The following is a 20564-nucleotide window of genomic DNA, read 5'->3' on the forward strand; positions in this document are numbered from 1 at the left end:
AAAAAACACGAGTGAAAACAGACGCTTAAAAAAGTAACCTTCAAGGTTATTCGTCGACGCTTGTACGGTGCCAAAGGCACATGCATTTGCGCTCTGGTCGTGTGCTAGAGACGAAGCAACTAGAGAGAATTTCGATTTACGCGAGTTCTCAATATCCACCTCCCTTAGGTTCCGGGCCCTCGGCGGGGACCCAAGGTAGTACAAACCAAGACCCGAACATAGCGGCTAGTGACTCTTCCTATGACTACGACGTCATGGAGGGTTTCCCAATGCCTAATCCCAATAGCTCAAGCCAAGACATGCATGCCATGGGTCCGCGATCCGGGCCGAGCGTGCTTAGCCGCTCGAAGGAAACCTTTAGTAGAGCCACTCGCTCCGAACATGGAGCTAATGATGTAAATGAGGGGGGTGGGGAAGTAAATTCTCCATTCATGACCAACGTAGACCCTATGCCCTTAGAGAATGTGTCTGTGAATACTTCATTCACTGCACCTCCTGACTCTTTAGAGCTATTCCCCTCCGAGGCCATATTACCCAATGGTAGAAGCCTTGCCAAAGTGCAAGAGGTTGAGCAATATATCCTTGCAGCAAGGGAAAAGGAAATCGAGAGCTTATGCAAGGCGGAGCAATGAAGAGAGTTAAAAGAAAAAGCTCCTATGTCAATATCTTTGCTAGGAGAGCAATCGAGTGCTCCTGACTTAGCAACCGCTAAGGGGCAACCTCTAGAAAGCAACATTGCATCAAGCTCAAAGGACACCCCTAGCACCTCAATTCTAGATGGAGCGTTCTTAAATGAGAACTGCGAGTACGAACTACAAACGGAAACTCTAACGGACCTATACACAGGTCACACCTATCACGTGGGTTGGTTAGATGTCCTACAATCCACAATGGGTGCTACTAGTGTGGAGGATCAACAACAAAGAGTTTGTGAGGTCATCCATAGGGTCATTGAGTTAGAGAGACAGAACAAGGGGATCAACATGCCTTCAACGGGTCTCATGAGATTCTTGAATACGAGAAAGGCTAAACAACCGACCTTATCGCAAATGGAGACTCCCTTGGTAAGTCCGATGAATCCCCCATATGTTGTTTCGCCAGGGGTCTCGGTGCAATCTGAGCCCACAAGTGATAGCTTTACCTCTCGAAGTCTAGCTCATCTTTCTCTTGATGACACCACCGCTACCATGCCTACTCCAATGATGGGCATGCCAAGAAACATGCCATGGACCTCATTTGTTAGTAAAGCACCGCTACATGGTAGCTCAATGCGTGCAACAGTACCTACAAGTGTGTACCAATCGTATGCACTTATGGGTCATCGCACTCATGTAGTTCCTACCCCTCCCATTGTTTCAACAACCTATGCTTCACAACCACAACACCCAAGTTCTTATTTCCATGGGACCATACTAGCTAGCATTAGCATGTCACATCCAACGTCTGCTATGCCTAGGGCCACACATATGAACTTTGGGCTGCCACATGGCACAACACCGTACCCAACGTGGAACCCAAGGGCTTCCTATGCGCCAAGCCCAATGCAAATACCTACTCCACATGTAGTCTCTGGAGCACCTCCACCCACGGTACCTGCTCATTTAGGTGACTTGGCAACATTTGCTCAAGCTATTGGTCGATCTATTGCTGAGAATATGTGTAACACGCTTGATAGAGAGCCTAGAAGTAAGGCAGTACAAATAGCCAAGCTCACACAAAAATTTAGTGGAGACGGGGATGTGAGAAAGCATATCGAAGTGTTTGAACAAATATGCGATTTTCTAGGAGAACATAATGACTTGCATAGCCTAACCTTAAGTGGGAAGGCAGGGGATTGGTATAGAACCCTAAGGGTGGAAGAAAAAACGGTTTACCCTACTCTTAGGAGACTGTTCTTGAAAGAATGTTAACCCTCACGCACATTCCTATCACCTACGACGGATGTTGTATTACTTATTTGGTAGAGTCAGGCACCGGGCTTGTCGGTCCAATAGGAAAAGGGTAAGAGTGATCTCCAATGAGAGGCGCACTCTAACTGGAACATTCAAGGGATTAGTTGGCTAAGCACGGGCGCCCAAGTGTGAATGGGGCGAGCTCATATAAAAGTCAACTAAACCTAAAATCCACTCAATCTCCCATTTGTGCAATTGAAGAGTGCTCTTGCTCCATCTCCATCTTCTTCTTCTTCATCTCCTTGTGTGTGTGTGTGTGTGTGTGTGTGTGTGTGTGTGTGTGTGTGTGTGTGAGAGAGAGAGAGAGAGAGAGAGAGAGTGTGTGTGTGTGTGATCGAGCATTGCGGTGGCACAACGGCGGCGAGGCGGTTGAGCGCGGCGTAGCGGCGTCTCCCTCTTCTTTGCGGCAAGGAATGCCCCATGACAGCAAGCTTAGAGTGGTGAGTGACACACCATCTCCATCTTTGAGCTTACTAGTTTAGGCTTGTTGTGTACTTGGAGCCATTTGTGGCTCGCACACAATGAATCGGCAAGTTCCTTGCATTGACACGTGAGACAAACGCACACATTGACTTATTAGTCTCGAGGCTTGATCTAGAAGCTGCAGTGGGAGCATTTGCAGCAGGGGTTGTCAACCGTGTGATGGATGACACTAGCATGATGCATAGTGGAGTTTTGTAGACCATACAGAGTAGTCTATGGGATTTACATGCAGGCTCTAGCGTGGGTACGCACACTCGCCTACCACTGCATTTAGATTGACAGAGTGAGCCGGTGGGCATAGGTTGAGAGAGTCTCTCATCTCATTTCTTGTACATACTCGTAATTTAGCTATTAGGTATCACTTATTGGCGCATCACCTTTAGTGGGAGTTTGTTGGGATAAAGGCGTTGCGCCTTTGCCCGGGGCCAAACGTCCGATGTCCGGCCACCCATCGACCATGTGTACATGCTATTATTCATTATACATATATGAATAAGGAGCACCTCACCCATCACTTGCCAGAGGTTTCTCCACCCATACCGGTCTATTGCTTCTCCCCTTCCCCACACGCACGCACGCATCCATGCACATGCACACTCATAGTTTTGTAGATGACTCACTAATGGTAGAAGAGGTGAGGTTGGTGGTTGTGTCGGCATCTTTGGTTACCTTTATGTATGACTTACAATTGTCAACTAGTACAATGCATCTATAGTGACTTGTTTGAATGTGGTGTATGCCTTTAAGTGCAACTCCTTCTTGAGCGTTTCGTTCCTCAAGCCCTCTATTGAGAGAACTAATACTCGATCATCTTATGGTAACTCTTATGCAAGAAATCTCTCAATATAATTTTTGAAGTGAAGCAAAGCTTTCTTCACCTTTTTGTTCTCTTTTTGCTTAAAAGCATAAATTTAGAAAACCTTGTTGTGCTTGAAGAATTCCTTGGGAAACTCTTGCAAGAGTTTATTAATATTTAGGAAATCTCTTGTGTTCAGCGGGCTGAAACCAAGTCAACATCGTTCCTTCCAAGGTCAAACAAAATCCTTCATATTGTGTATGGAAATTCACAACTTGTTCTGCTCTTAAGACCTGCTTAAAAAGTGAAACATGTGCATGGGGATATCTTGTTCCGTTGTACTTTTTGAGTACACACTTTTCCACATCCGATGGTTGCATCCTTCGCGTTTCTGCTACCATTCTCATCAATTTTCGTCACCCAAAAGTCAAACCCTAGGTTTGTTGGTGGTTTTTGACCTTGAATTACTTTGCCCTGTTTTGACCCACTTCTTGGAGTTTTTTGACTATCTTGATTTTGGATTTTGTTTGTATTGGTCTCTACTACAATTTGTATGGTGCCCTTTGCAAAAGTTGTTCCAAATGCTATGAACTATCTACTACTCAAATCTTAGCCCTAGATGGTCAAATGATACATGGATTGTGATCCATGTTTGACCACATCTGAACATGAAATTTGGTTAGTTGTATGCTTGCACTCTGTAGATGTTAGATTTTCATTTATCTTTGGATTTGGATCGCAAAAAGTTAAAAAGTCCCATATTTTGGTCAATTTCCAAGGACTTTGATATTTTTTTCTAATTTCTTGATTTGAGTGAATTTTCACTGCCAATTTCTCACGAAAAGTGTATATTCTGTGAACTGGAATGACACTAGACCAATTGTATCAGTTTTTCTTGAAACTATCACAAGGGAATATGGATCGCAATGATCCATGTTCCTGCACCAAATTGTATAAAACTTCTAGATTGACTCTCTATGGTTTAGTTATCCCCTTTTTGCACTTATTTTTGGGTTTGGATCAGCTTTTGAGTTTTGACAATCAAATTTCCAATTTTTCAAAGTTTATGGTCTCTCTTATGAAAATATGGTTTTTTGAAAAAAAAATCCCTGAATTTTTTTAGCCCAATTTGATGGTTTTGGCTGTTACTAGCCTACTCCTAAGTGCTGAAATGAATACTAGGACAAAAACAAACAAATGGTACATAATTGAAAGAGAAACGGATGATGGAACAGTACTTTCAAAGCATCGAAAAAATTTCAGAATGAAATGCTTTTGTATCTCAATCAAAGCTCCCTATGCCTCTCTCAAGTGTAGATCTAGCAAGTCCCCGAATTCTAGTCTCTATCAAGAAATAAACCCCGAGTCTAGCTGCTTGACTGCTAAGGTTTAAACGGAATGGAAATCTAAATCAAAAGTCTTGAAAGTAAAAGCTACGACTAGGTCCCTCATCACCTAAGGATCACTATCCCCGACAATGGTGCCAATGTTACCGGGTTGCTAGGACGGACATCTGTAGCATAGCTATCTGGCTCTAACATAATGTCAATACACAAGAAAGCGACTCGGATGGGTCACAGAGACTCTTTGAGGGTGTCAACCTCAAGAAGTGAACCTATGAAATGAAGCCATTTCTAGTACTAGCAAATTTCACTCTCTGCTCAGGCGATATGCCTATGTCTTGTCTCATGGCTCTTGATTGTCACGCCATTTCGGAACTCAAATGAAGTCCAAACACAACGAAACTTTTTTAGGAGGTCTAGGATACCTTGGGACACTATCCTAGCAAGTCTTGTTGCAATCCAACAAGGTATCCAAAGCACGATCCATCATGATCAAGGTCCTGAAATGTGTAGCAGAACAGTCCAAAAAGGTCACCCTATGGTCTACGAACACTCTCTTATGATCAAAACATCAAAAAATAACCATTAATGCACTCAAAACAATAAACTTAGCTTGCAAACAAGTCATCACAAACCACAACAAAATTTACAATGGTTACACTTAAATTAAGAGTAATAGACAAAGAACACAATGCAATTGTTGGAAACAAATTTGGATACCAGAGCTCAAGAAAAATGGATTACAATGCGCCCGAGAGTAGCCACTCTCAGTCGTATGCTTTAAAACTCCAAAACCTTTGATGATAGATTATTGTGTCCTTTTTTTCTTACAAAAATTAAGCTTTATACCTACGGCTTCTCTTGGCTTGTGGCCAACTTACAAGGCTCAGACTCAAAATCAGACTTTACAACCCAGATGTTACGTAGGTTGGCTCAGAGATCATTTGGCTAAAAATCAGAGTCTCATATTTACAAGGCTTTTCCAAAAAAATAATGGGACTACTATGTAGGGATGAACCGATCCACCCATCCACTTCCGCTCTACTACAGACAAAGAGAATTTGACTTTGGAAGGAGCGAGCTTGAACACTTTCAACCTACCTGAGCCTGACATAGGCTAAAGCTGCTTTGCCTCCCTCCATGAACTCAAGCTCTGAAAGGATCCCAAATACCAGCAAGTAGTAGGGTATTGACACCAACCATAGCAGTTTAGGTGTCACGCCTCTTCGATGCACAACATCCGGTGTTTAGGCAAGGGCGAGGAAAGATCTCGTTAGCCATGTAGATCATTCAACCCCTGATGCATTGATTGTGTAGATGAGCCTAACAAAAAAACAAGACCAAGGCCCGCACCTCACCCCGCTAGCACATAGAGCTAGAGTTGACCTTGAAGGGTGGAAATCAACATACACATCCATCCATGAGGTTCCATACATCACATGATATCATTCCATCAACATAATCACGATGCAAACAGACTTGTCACTTTGATCAACCATAACCATAACATCACATATATGCAAAAAACAACTTTTTGCCAGTTTTAGGTGCATGCATAACACGCAAATTTTAGCTTTTGACCTCAAACCAATGCATCAAACTTATATCCATAATATAAACTAACATGCAAATGAAAGTTTTTGACCTCAAACTAGTGCATCGAGCTCATCACTTTGCCCATATGAGACATGCAACAAACGGTAACAAAAAGAAATCCATATGAATCATGTTTGCTTGCACGATTTGGGTTGACTAACCATATACCCCCATATAGGTTTATGGACATCAAACACTTGAAATCAACTCATAAAACAACCCATAAAACATGTATGAATAGCTCATCCAACTCACGACGTCATATGGTACTTCCTCCCTACACCCGTAGGTCTCATGTCAATCTACTCTTGAAAGATGTCAATGGATTTGTAAACTATCATATCCTATTGTCAAAAATCTGTAAAACTTTATGGTTCCTAATTCCATCTTTGCTACTTCAAAAAGGTTGTGTTCTTCTACTCATATAGTTTAGTGGTACTACAACAAGGGACTATTGGTGGCTAATGAACAATAATTGGATACATCAATATCAACAGATGTAATGGAGAGCGGAGGATGCCTTGTTATTTTGGTTTTCAATGGAGTGCTACTTTGGGATTATTTTGAAGAGCCCAAAGATTTATAGAAAATCCCATTCCTAGCGGAAACTAGGCCTTGAGGTGTGCAAGTCCTTTCATACAAATATGGTGTGGTTAGACTTGATGTGGAGGAATTCATCATCAACTTGAGGAGTCAATGCTACATGATGCTATGGTCATGTAGCAAAAGGAATAATTTGATGGCCATAATGAATGCTTTCTTCCCTGAAGATGAAAGACCTCTTTTTATGTATTTATCCCTTAACTTTCAAACTGGTTTTATTGATTTTGGTACTGTTTTGCACTTTGCTACTATTTTGTATGCATTTTGGTACTATATGGTACTCTGATACTATCTGGTACTTTGGTATTGTTCACACATTTGATACTATTGTCTTTAAAATTTGGTACTATTTGGGTCTTTGGTACTCTGGTGCTATGGTACTTTGGTACTATTTTGTACTTTGGTTCTTTGATACTGTATTGTACCAAGTTTGGTAGTGTGTCACTACTATGTATTGTTTATTACTTTAGTGCTCTTATATGTATAGTTGTTTTAACTGCTTAGTTAACCTGCTAGAGAAATTTTTGACCAGTCTCAATGTGAGATGTGGGCTCCCACACTCAGAGATGTGCCAACCCTTTTGGAGGAGTTTGATGACAAGCCTATTTTTCTAAAGCTCCTAGAAGAGTGTGGCACAAGCATCGGCAGTTCAATGAAGTAAACACCCTCCCTGTGGGGACGACACAAGATACAAGTCCTTGAAGAATGATTACAACTTGTGTTGCTGCATCTTGTTATATGAGCCAAAGTATTATGATGAGGAAAAGCCAAAGTATCTTATGGATGTCATTTTCCCATGGATCTGTGGGTGGCTATAGCTGAGAAGTTACCCTTTACTTACAGCCACCACACACCCTTCTTTGATGTTGAGAATGACATTTCCTTGTACGTTTTCAACTACTTTGTATCTTCGCAAGGGCGTTCGTACCGCTTTGACCCCCTTGATGTGTAAAAGATTTTGTCATCTTGTACATTTTCTCTAGCATTTTCATGAGAATTATTGTTGTGCGTGTACCTTGGTCCTTGGAAAAATTTTACTAGTGGATTTTATCTCTTTGTACACATACATTTTCTTGCTACTGCTTTGGTACTTTTTGTTACTACTTGGTGACAATGGTGACTTTGGAGTTAGTGACAAGTGTGAGTTTCCAGGTTAGTAGTTCCTCCTCTCAAGGCCACGTGAGACGAAGGAAGATGATGACAAGAAGCAACGGGAGAGAGATGATGAGATCAAGGGAGGGGAGGATGAGTGAGAGGAAGTGGATAGTTATTGCAAAGTACCAAAAGGCTACTTATTACCACCACATTGTTGTGCTTTATTACTCTAGCTGCAAAAGAACTATACACAGCAGCCAGCTAAAACCATTTAGCACAATACCAAAATTTGGTACTACAATACCAAATTTGGTGGCACATTACCACCAAAGGTTGGGACTACAAAACACAATAGTAATTGAATGATTGTATATGTTGGTGGGGTAAAGGAATTGCGCCTTCGCTCGGGGCCGGATGTCCAATGTCCGGTCGCCCGTCCATCATGTGTACGCACTCTTATTCTTTCATATAGAAAGAATAAAGAGCTCCCCACTTACACCATATTTCCTGTTTGCAGCTCTCATAGTCAAGAAGAGCTGGATCCCTTTGCATTTTCCTGCTCAAGAGTGTGTGTGTATACACAAGCTCTCTTGAGCTCCTTGACTCTAGTTCCCCTGCTTTGTCTCTTGCTTTACTGCTTCAAATCTACAGAGCTTCCCCTCCTGCAGAGCTTGTTAGCACTCAAGATTCCAATCTTGTTTGGGAGGGTTGCACATGCCAGAGTTTTGAGCTCCACGATTCGCCTGGATCTCCTCCGCACCAACTCCTCCACCGGATCTACCATTGCCAAGCCCGTGCTCTCTCGTTGTTGAGGGACCGTTGCCTCCACCAAGCCATAGCACTTATACCACTTGTGAGGGTGCATGTGCATCGATGCATGTGTGCATGGTGCGGTGCGGTGCGTGCGAGGAAGGGGAGGAGCATGAGAGTGTGGGTGGAGCAACCTCACTCACATAATATTTCCTGAGGTTTCTCCACCCACAATCTCGTGATCCTCCCCTTCCTCACACCGCACCACACAGCACCACGCATATGCAGGCATCTGTGCACACACGCCCTCACATAGATAGTACATAGTACCAAAATGGGTAGTATAGAGTATCAAATTTGGTAGGAGATAGTACCAATGTTTGGTAATATAGAGTATTAAATTTGGTACTACAACATTCAATTGAAAACAAAAAAGCACAGTACTAGAATTTGGTACTGCAATAACATAGCAATCAGCTAAAAACCATAAAGCATAGTACCAAAGTTAAGTTCTGTAGAGTACCAACTTTGGTATTGTGGAGTATCAAAATTTGGTACTGCAGAGTAGCAAATTGATAACACAGACAATACTAATCACAAGTAATATTTTTTTCAAGAGAATTATAATTGCTTCTTGTGGTTAGAATTGTAGCTGGGGTAAACATTGTATGGCTCCCCTCCTGCTCACTTCCTTCTTCATATGACATACTGTTGTAGATATTTTCATATACCTTTCAGGATAGTTTATATTGGTTATGCAAGCTAGGGATAGCCTCCATGGGGAACTGTATGGCTCTAACAAGATGGGAGTAGATCATTACCAGTGGTTTCTGATTCAATAGGGTATAGGTATCAACTTTTCCCTCAACTTGGGCATAGTATAAGCCCTCAACTAGAGTTCCACCGCTTAGATCTTGTTATGCCAAAGATATTTCAGTACTCTTGGTACATGGTACATGGTTTTTGTGCCTTCTAGAAGGTAGAATTCCTCTTTCTCCTTGGCTACAAGCACTGCAAAGTTGTCCCTAATGGACATTAATTAGCTCAACATGTCAAGGTCTCCTTTGTACATATGTATGCTCAAATCCTGATTCATTAAGGAGGAAAATAGATCATTGCAGTTCTCCTCATCATCCTTCTCCTCATCACTATCTCCTTGTACCAACTTTGTCAATGGCTTGATGGAGACATATGATGAGAGAGAGAGAGAGAGAGAGAGAGAGAGAGAGAGAGAGAGGAAAAGAGATAAAGACAAACTCATGCATCAGCTTTTTGATAATATCAAAGGCCTTTTCTTGGTTAATCGAACAATAAACCTATTAGAAATTATGATTGGAATAATATGTGATATGAAAGTCTACAAATCCTCATAAGTTATACACCACATATACCAAGGTTATGCATCCTACCTATAGAGCCTAAAACAATTGGGGCATGCTAGGAGCAAAAAATTTGTATCACCTCTAAGTCCTTCGCTAACCAATGAACATCAAACAACACCAACTTCAATGGAGCATTATAGCAACTTAAAGCAACCAACAATACTCTGTCTTTCAAGAATGTTAATATAAGGATTATTTAAACATATTGATATGGGCTGGATTGTCTTTTGATAGGCCAACTTAAAGAGAACAGCGATTACTTTGACTGGATGATTTAAACACATTGATGTGGGTGGGAATGTCTTTTAGAGGCCAAGTCACATACTAGTAGACATAGATACCATACTTCCATTGCTAAAATATAATTTTTTTTAACCTTAACTTTAAGATCACGGTTATTTAATCAAGAAGATGTCAATACTTATGTGATTTACCAAGATCTATTTTTAAAAGGCCTCACATGGCTTCCCTACTAGGGTTGCATAGCATGCTCACCCTTCTTGAGCAAGGAGGCATCATAAAGTTTTGAAGCAGGCTGCTTTCGTGGGGAACGCCGAAAGAGAGAAGGGGGGGGGAGAGGGGGGGATGCATCTGGTCAAGATGCAGAGAATGCATTGCTTGAAAGGGAGCAAGGCTAAGGAGGATGCCACCGAAGAATCACCATGGCTAGGAGATGGCATGCATCAAGTGAGAAGAGAGAGAGAGAGAGAGAGAGAGAGAGAGAGAGAGAGAGAGTCTTTGACATAAAAAGGCAATGCTAAGCTATTATTATTTTTTCTTTGAAGCTTCTTACACACACACACACACACACACACACATACATATATATATATATATATATATATATATATATATATATATATATATATATATATATATAGGAAATTGTAGCCACTATGCAAGACTCCACATAAGGAGTGGCTTACATTAAATGTATTTGCATGCCATAGGGGTGTGTTCCCATGGATACCCAACAAGCTCAGGGCTTGGAAACCCAACAATCCCCCCCTCAAGCCTCCCGAACTAGACTCACCACTCTCATGATACTTGAGTTTTTGGTGTACTCGTCACTCGTGAGTTTTAAGTTCTCCCACAACCAAGGGTTTTGGTACACCCATAACCTGGTGCTATGACAATGGGTCCCCCCTTAAATAAATAGGGTGTAGGACAAAAAATTAGCTACCAACATATGGAGTTTTTGGTTTACTTCCAAACCTTGGGTTTAGGTTTAGCCAATAATCTCATGAGAAGTGGGACAATGGGGTCACAATAAATGTTTTTGAGAAGTCTTACCACTTTGATGTGGCAGTGTCTATAACCCATTCCAATTTTTGTCATGGTAGTAATTGACAGCTTGTAAGCTAAAACAAGGCTTTTGGAAGATAATTGTGATTGTGTTGACAATTGACAAACAAAATAAATCTAAGATACTGAACATGTAAAAACAATTTTATTTTATTTTTTGAACTTTGTGTTGATGTATCGAATGCTCAAAACAAACTATTTGCACAATGATTGTGTGTCTCCCAACAATTGGCGACCCAAGTATCTTCTTGCTTCATTTGGTTTCTCTGCCAATTTGACATCCGAGCTCTAAAGCCTCTTGCATGTGTTTGTAGCATGTTGAAAGCATTGTTGTATTGGAGGCATCAAACCGTGGATGAGGTCATTTTAAAACTCTCAATGAGTGCTTGGAGGACCGCCAAGAGCACAAAAACTTTGCCGATCTCAAGCTCTTGATGCTATTGTTTATTTTCACCTTTGTGCGCATCACTAAGAAGGGACCCTGTGGCTGGTAGCCTTTTGAAATGCTAGCAAAACTACCAAGAAATTTGACCAAAAAACTATGCTAGATTGCAATACAAACTGCCGACTTACAGTAGCATTTTGAAATGCATCCTCGGTGTCTTAATGATCTGCAGCTTCATTTTCATATGCTAGTAAAAAGGAATCACCTTTTGTAGTAGCTTTTGATATGCTAGTCAAAGAGAGACCACCTCACCTGCAGTAGAATAGATAGTGTTTTGACATGCACATCTGCTAAATCCCAGAGATGATGGCGTTTTGAGATGCAACCTGTAGAGGCACCGCCTTGGAGCTACGCCACCTGAGAGCATGCAAAATTTTGACAACTTAGTGGGTAGTGGTTTTGCTACATTTTGATAAGTGCTCACCAAAGCCGTCTTCACCATATCTAAGAGTTTTGCCTTGCCTGCGGCTTGTGCTTTGAGGGAGTATTTCAAGATGCAATTGCCTACGCTTGCCAAGGATGCCACGTGGGGCTCTGATACCACTTGAAAGGGAGCAAGGCTATGGAGGATGTCATCGAAGGATCACCATGGCTAGGAGATGGCATGCAGCAGGTGGAGAGAGAGAGAGAGAGAGAGAGAGAGTCTTCGACACAAAAAGCAACGCTACTCTGTTATTAGTTTTTCTTTGAAGCTTCTTTCATATATATAGGAAATTGTAGCCATCATGCAAAACTCCGCGTAAGGAGTGGCTTTCAATAAGTATTTGAATTCCATAGGGGTGTGTTCCCACGGGTAGCAACAAGTTGAGGGCTTGGAAACCCAACATTTCCCTGTGGCGCAGAGGAATGCCTTAGACAAGGCAATTGACTGCCCCTCCCTCATCTCCCTCAAACTTGCATACATGTACAAAAGTTTTTGGAGAGAGTAGAGAACCAGCACTCCCTACTCTCCTTGGAGAAAGCTTGCAGTGGTCTAGTAAGGAAAGTGGTCATGAGGCTTTGCCTGCTAGGGTTTGGCTCCCTTGTAGCCTACAATCATCATTTTCGTATGTGGAGGTGTCCCACAACTAGGCAATGTGTTGGGGAAGGCCTTGATCGTGCTTTCCCTGTAAAGCACTCAAAGCAGCTCGTGGTTCAAGGGGTGTTGATGGATACGGTGTCTATTGCAGCTCTTTTCTTGTTGGGCATGCTCTTGCTAGCTTCTGTCACAAACTAGCCTCATTGCGGGTTCTTCCTTTCCTATAGGTATGGTTTTGCTTCTATAATTGCTAGTTGTGTGGGCACAATGCTCTCCGTGAGAGGGGGTTGCCCTAAGGTGACACCCTTACATGTGTTAGTTCTTGGTTGTCCTTGGTTAAGGATTTCTTGTAAAAAGCAATGAACGTTTATGGAGTGTTGGGTGTCCCTTGTTGTTCCTCAATCCAGATTTACATACTGGGTCCGTTCCAGATTCTATTAATTAATTAAACCGATAGATTCCATTTCTCACTTTGGACAAAGTAAGCCTCTCCCCTTTGACGCAGTTCCTGCGCGGAGCAACTGGCTCTTTCCCTCATTGGGCTTGTTCAGCTCAAGCTACTTTCCATCCGTGTTAGGGAGCTGAGGAGCCCATCATGATGAGATCCTACCCGTCGGCTAATTCTATCCTCCCAAACCCCTGCACTTTAGCTCTCTGCATTTGCCGCTCCCATCGCGCCTGTTGCTCACTCAATCAACAGTTGTTTGTCTCCTGGTCTTGCCTGGCAGACAGCTGCAATCACACCTTTAAAACCACTACCTATCACCCGTGCCATGGCCTACATCATGGGTCGCTCACGGAGCTTAGCAGTAGAGCCTTACTCTGCATTGCAAAAGGCATCCAGGTCCACTTGCATGGCTTGATACTTGCCTGCACGCAGCAACGCCAATACCTGCAGACATCATATACTGCCTAATGCAGGCAGCGCTAAAAAAATCTCGATGCCGCTTGGCTCGTCACAATGACGTCTTCTCTCTCTCTCTCTCTCTCTCTCTCTCTCTCTCTCTCTCTCTCTCTCTCTCTCTCTCCCCCCCCCCCCCCCCCCCCCCCCCCCCCAATGCACGCGCCCTTCTCTCTGTCAGTGCGTCTGTCTCACTCTGTCTTTTTTTTATTGCACCAGTTGTCGATCGAGTGCCCTTTGCTTCCACTGTCCGGAATACCCAAAAAATAAATTAAATTTCTTCAAAGACAGGAAAATTGTAGCTTTTCATAAGAAGGGTAGTTGGTTAAGCACGCTTCGGAGATGGATTGCTTATTTAATTTGAACACTCCAACCAAAATACATACAAGAGATTTGGGAATTTTTGAAATTTTAGAGGTGCTTGGGATATTTTCACAAATTAGGGAGGTATTCTAGTAAGTTTCTTTCCCAATTACACTCCAACTTTAGCGCGAGAAGGTGAGACGATTCTCTTACATGCCATGTCCAACTTTTTTTGCATTTTCCTAATCTTTTCACTCCTTGAAGCCCCAAGGCATCAACCAAGATACCGCTTCAAACAAATCAAAAAAAGATTGAGGGGACATACTACTTTGGTGCACGGTCTTGTTTTTCGTTTAATACATACCCCGCTTGGGAATTGCTATTGAAAAGTAAATAAACTTTACCAAATTTATAGATACATGGCCAAAATTTTTGTACTAGAAAATTTAAGCTTCAACGAAATCATAAACCGACATTTTTCATTAGGCGGGATATTGATAGTGTGAATCTAAGCATTACACCAAGTTTGCAGCAATAAACATTTGAAGGAGCTAGAAATTGACTGAATTAGATTTCAAAATTAATAATTTTATGATTTTTCTTTCTCACAAGGACCTTTTAATACGAGGAGAATTTACATGAGGATTGAGGTTGTGCTATTCAAGCTCGGATTTAGCTCGTCGGACCAATATTCGGGAAAAATGTGCCTCAACTTACACAAGAAGTTTTGGACAAATTCTCACAATGATTCCCACATTGTGACTTACCTCAACATCATGAGCTTCTGTGAGGGAGGCACCGCATACCTAGCTAGGTATGCGGTGCGTCTCGAGCAGAAGCTCATGATGTTATTCATGGTATGAAAAACACTTGAAAAGACTCCATTTTCCTACATGAGAAAATATCTAAATCTTCTTGTGTTAGCCTTGAGCCCGTTGAAAATTTCAATCAGCCGCTTGAAGGGAGGGGGAGAAGGAGAAAACTGCTTGGAAAATTTAAGAAAATAGAGTAAAATTGTAAAAAATGCTGGTTATTTTGCACATTTTTTGTGAGATTGATTTTTCCCCAACAGAGGCAACCATAGTGTCTTTCAAGAAAGCTTTGTAGAGATCAAGGCCAAAGAACACATTCCAAATGTTTATTCCAAGGTGGCAAGCTACCAGAAGTGGCAATTGAACCAATGGCCATCTCATTGATAGTAAAACGTTGGACCGTTTGAGAAATAGTTGGATGGAAATCATTATGTGTAAGGGTAGTCTAACCGTCATGAACACCTCCCAATGCAAACCCCACTGGATTTTCAATAACAAGCTCCCATTTTGATGCAGACCAAGCATGCGTAAAAGGCATCGCGAAAATGCAAAGATGGTATGAATCTATAAAAATGAGCATGTGTTAGTATCTTGCACACACAAAACTAGAGAGAGAGAGAGAGAGAGAGAGAGAGGAGAAGAAGTTTTGGACAAATTCTCACAGTAACTCTCACATTGTGACTTACCTCAACATCAGGAGATTTTTGTGAGGGAGACACCGCATACCTAGCTAGGTATGCAGTGCCTCCCTCACAAAAGCTCATGATGTTATGCATTGTGTGAAAAACATTGTAAAAGACTCTGTTTCCTTAGATGAGAAAAATTCTAAATCTTCTTGCATGTGTGTGTGTGTGTGTGTGTGTGTGTGTGTGTGTGTGTGTGTGTGTGTGTGTGTGTGTGTGAGAGAGAGAGAGAGAGAGGGAGGAAGTACCTCACGCAGTAAGAACAAGACTGGGTAGTTTAAGCCATGTTTGACCAAGAGAATTGAGGAGAAGATGACAACTACAATAGCATGATGTGTGAGCATGCGAGGGGAATGGATATAGAGGCCTTAGTGTAGGAGGTCAGAAGCCCGTATGAAAACAACTAGTTTGCCTTGATTGCTTCACTATGTATATGGTAAGAAGTAAAAAGGTGATAGTGGTGTGGATTTTACCGCATGGCATAGCTTTCAATAAAGACTCAACAACATCTTTCCTTGACGCTTTCGCCAAAATCTCTTTGACCTCGCAGTACAAATGAGATTTTGCATGAAAAGATTATGGATGCAAACATTTTCATACTATAATAAAAACGAAACAAGATGCATTATGTGCATTTGAGATGCTTGTGCCCAAAAAAAAAAACCATACGTATGTATGGTGTGGAGTCGACATCGTTCTCCACATTTATAAAGATACCGTAAGGAACGTACCCTTCCCCCGCCACTTGTATCCCCTCCAGTGTTGAAGGGGGACTTATGCTTCTCCTCCACTGTTGGAGGGACTTTTTATTATAAAAATATCATAATTGTACAAGAAAGAACTCATTACCGATGTTTTATAAAGACAAGTATCATTCCACGTTGCCATGTCAAGGTGTATTGTCTGTATGTCCCTTTGCTGGGCATAACTAGTCCTTGTCACCTTCATCCGAAATCTTTTCAATAAAAATAATATAAATTCATTGCTTTATTGTATACATGATGGAATCTAAGAACTTTTAAGATCACAGAGAGGAAACCAAAACACGAAATATAAGTGTACCTTTGCTATTGGTCGTCTGCATGAAGCACATTGTTGGATGGATTGGTTGCCAGACCTCCCTTGTATTGTTGCATCACCTTCCCACCATTATGTGTTGTGTCATCGTCATCCCTTCCGCGACTTTTGCCAACATGTCGACTGTCACATTCACTTTTTCTATCATGCATACCATTACCTACATTAGTTTTGATGTCCGTGGTCTTAGGGTAGGTTGAATCTTTCGGATCGTCTGTCCGTAACCTCACACACATACACATACACAAACTCGTAGTCTTTGGGACGCCCCATCTGGCACATATTGATCAAAGCACGGCCAAGCACGACATCTTTCTCGAAGAGCCCCAAGCCCTCAATTCACATCTGGTGAAACAAGTCTAGAGGTTTCTGGCATTGCCCTTGTGAAGCAAATCCTGCAATCAAAAGAGAGGCCATCGTTTCGCATCTACGAAAAACTGCCCCTATGGGAGGCTACCTGAGTTTTTAACTTAACTAGTATCTTATCTTGGCAGCACGATAAATGCAATTTCTAGATGAGATTCTAAATCTTGCCATCGGTGCATTCTAGCTCCGGATGGGAAGCTTATCGAGAAGTTGTGGTGCTCTCTAAACTGCACCACATTTAGCAAACATGTCAATCAAGGCATTGCCAAGCACGACATCTTTTTGAACAACCCCTGACTAACAGTATCAAAGTGAATTTTTAAGCCCATACCAACATCTTGCATAGAGCCACATGCTTTCAAAATGCACGCGTACGTGATTGCATCAGGAGAGAGGCCCTCAATTTGCATCGGCTAAAAACAACCTAAAGATTTCTGCCCTGCTCCTCTTGTGCATATCCCACAATCGATACACTCCAAGAGATGACGTTTCAGACAAGAAGCTCCTCAAGCACTTTCTGTGCTTTCGGAAGTGCACCACATTTGGCGTACATATCGATCGAGGCATTGCCAAGCACGACATTTTTTGCAACAACCCTCGGTCTAACAATATCAGAAGCGAATTTTTAAAGTACATGTCAACCAAGGCATTCCCAAGCATGATATCTTATTCCCTGACTAACAATATCAATGTGAATTTTTATGCATATGTAAGCATCTTGTGTAGAGCCACATGCCTTCAAGATGCACACGTATGTGAGTGCATCATCAGGAGAGAGGCCATCGCTTTGCATCCGCTAAAAATAGCCTAGAGATTTTTGGTCCTGCTCATGTTGTGAATATTCCATCATCAGTGCACTCCAGAAGACGACATTCCAGACATAAATGTCCTCAAGCACTTTCTGTGCTCCCTAAAGTACACCAGATTTGGTCTACATATCGAGCAAGGCATTGCGAAGCAAGAAAATTTTTTGTAACAACTTGAGACTAACCATATCAGAGTTAATTTTGAAGTCCATATCGGTATCCTGCATAGAGCCACATGCCTTCAAGATATACGCGTAGGTGATTTTATCTAGACAAAGGCCCTCACTTTGCATCCGCTAAAAATAGCCTAGAGCTTTCTGGCCTTGCTCTTGTTGTGCGTATACCGCAATCAGTGCTTGGCATACATATCAACCAAAAGCAGTGCAAAGTACGACATCTTTTTCAATAGCCTTTAACTAACAATACAATTGTGAATTTTTGTGCCCACATCAGCATGTTGCGTAGAGCCACATGCTTCAAGATACATACGTAGGTGATTGCATCTAGAGATAGGCCCTCGCTTCGCATCTGCTGAAAACAGACTGGAGCTTTTTGTCCCTACCCTATGTGGCAAATCCTTCAATTAGTGCATTCGAAGAGTCCACACTCCGGGCAAAAAGCTCCTCGAGCACTTTTTGTGCTCTCTTAAGAGCACCGCATTTAGCAAACATGTCAACCAAGGCATTGTCAAGCACGATACCCTTTTTCAATAGCCCCTAACTAACCATATGAGCAAGAATTTTTATGCCCATATCAGTATCATGCATAGAGCCACATGCCTTCAAGATGCACGCGTATATGATTGCACTTGGAGATAAGTCCTCGCTTTGCATCGGCCGCTGAAATCAGCCTGGAGTTCTCTGGTCGTGCTTCTGTTGTGCATATCCCGCAATCAATGCACTCCAAGAGACGACATTCTGGACAGAAGGTCCTCAAGAACTTTTCGCCTCATCTTAGAGTTTTTAAGGATAAATTCTCTACATGTTTTGCCCTCTTTTACGTGGCTCTATCTTACTTTGCCTGGCCCATGATGAATAACAATATCATCGTGAACTCTTCTGCCGATACCAACATCTTCCATGATGCCAGATGCCTTCAAGCTGCACGTGTAGGTGATTGCATTTGCTGAAAACAGTCTAGAACTACCTGGCCCTGTCTTCCTTCAAGATGTGCGTGTAGGTGATCTCATCTGGACAAAAGCCATCATTTGCATGTGCTGAAAACAGCCTTTTCCAATGGCAATGGCGAAAGGGGATGCAGCTCTCTCTCTCTCTCTCTCTCTCTCTCTCTCTCTCTCTCTCTCTCTCTCTCTCTCTCTCTCTCTCTCTCTCTCTCTCTCTCTCTCTCTCTCTCTCAGAGGTCGATTGCTGTAGCGCTCCTCTCTCAAAGCTTGTCCTATTTGTCTTCACGAAGCCTGTTGACTGTTCTCGCTTTGTTGTGCCCGTCTATTGTTGGCAGTTGCAGAAAATCACACCGTCAAAGGCGACAGAGAAGTACAAGGAGGGCTTTGCGCTCCAAACAAAAATAGCTTTACTAGTTCTTTTCTCAAATCAACGCATGCCAAGTGTCATGCCTCCCCTTCCTCTATTGCAAAATCGATCTTACATAATCAAGGTAAAGAAGATCATGAGCACCTTGCCATGGTTTGTGCATCAATAGGTCATGGTTAACAAGGTTGGCCCACCCCTCTGACTCCCATTGCTTGTATGTCATCCACACCGCTGCCACAAAATGGAGCACATACACATTGAGAGAGAGAGAAAGAAAGAGAGAGAGAGAGAGAGAGAGAGAGAGAGAGAGAGAGAGAGAAGATGATAACAATGAAGACAAATTTTAATGTCCTAACAACAATGTCAATTAGTGACCTCATAGATTTTTGTGAAAAAAGTCTTGAACTCATGTCGTCTTACTCTTTAGGGATGTAGTGCTCGAAAACAATCTAACTTTAGTGTCATGCCACCTACAAATCTTGAGATTTACCTCTAAATTTTAGATCGGAGGCTGAGAAAACACACAAAATTTAGCAAAAAAAAAGGTATGAAAACCTTCAAATATAGCGAATTTACCTCTAGATATCTCATGTGTAGGTTTTCCAAGCGTTTGGAAAATAGTTTTTTTAAGCACTACTTGGGTGAAGGAAAGGGTATTCTTATTTCTCTCTCTCTCTCTCTCTCTCTCTCTCTCTCTCTCTCTCTCTCAAAAGGAGAAGAGTTACCAAGGAGATCGTTGCACGCCACGCACAAAAACGCGAGAAAGATATTGGTGAAGAGCGGAGAAGGGGAGATCCAGTTCACAGCATGGCGAGTAGCTAGGCTTGCCACCATGGTGGCAAAGATATGCGACAGTTCAACATGGTGCTCTTTGATAGCTTTCCAAGCCAAGAAGGAAGACCATAGTGTGAAGAAGGCAAAAAAGAGGGTCACATTAGTAGTAGCACCACCACTCTTTGGTGCTCCACAAGTGCCATTCTTGGCCATTGCAACTCCCTTATGAGACGTCATTGAATTTTCTCGTGGAAAATGAAAGCTAGTGAGGGTATCTCACATATTTATTGGGGTTAAAATAAAAAAGGGAAATTTGTAGGTGTTTTCACCGTCACATTGATTTGTAGGTAGGTCTTTTGAGAGAGAGAGAGAGTGTGTGTGAATGCGGGTCAATTTTGCTCACACGATGCATAGTCATCAGCTACTTTTAGAAATAACTATGCATGCACGGTCTTATAACTATGCCTCGTGCACCAGTATGTTGCCTCAATTTTGTAAGCAGGACAAATTAATTGGAATCTGAGGGATGCTCTCATGTCTAGCAAGGAAAAAAACCAGAATGTGGCGCGTGGAGGGGAGAGTAT

The 20564-nt window shown here is 42.1% G+C and overlaps 1 pseudogene; it reads right to left on the reverse strand.

The window, feature by feature from the left end:
* Nucleotides 1-13585: 13585 nt before the first annotated feature.
* On the reverse strand, nucleotides 13586-20193 carry LOC147423763 (uncharacterized; annotated as a pseudogene).
* Between the last annotated feature and the right edge of the window lie 371 nt (nucleotides 20194-20564).

The sequence above is a fragment of the Adiantum capillus-veneris genome, chromosome 26 (assembly GCF_014529385.1).
Source record: "Adiantum capillus-veneris isolate H3 chromosome 26, ASM1452938v2, whole genome shotgun sequence".
Classification (NCBI taxonomy): domain Eukaryota; kingdom Viridiplantae; phylum Streptophyta; class Polypodiopsida; order Polypodiales; family Pteridaceae; genus Adiantum; species Adiantum capillus-veneris.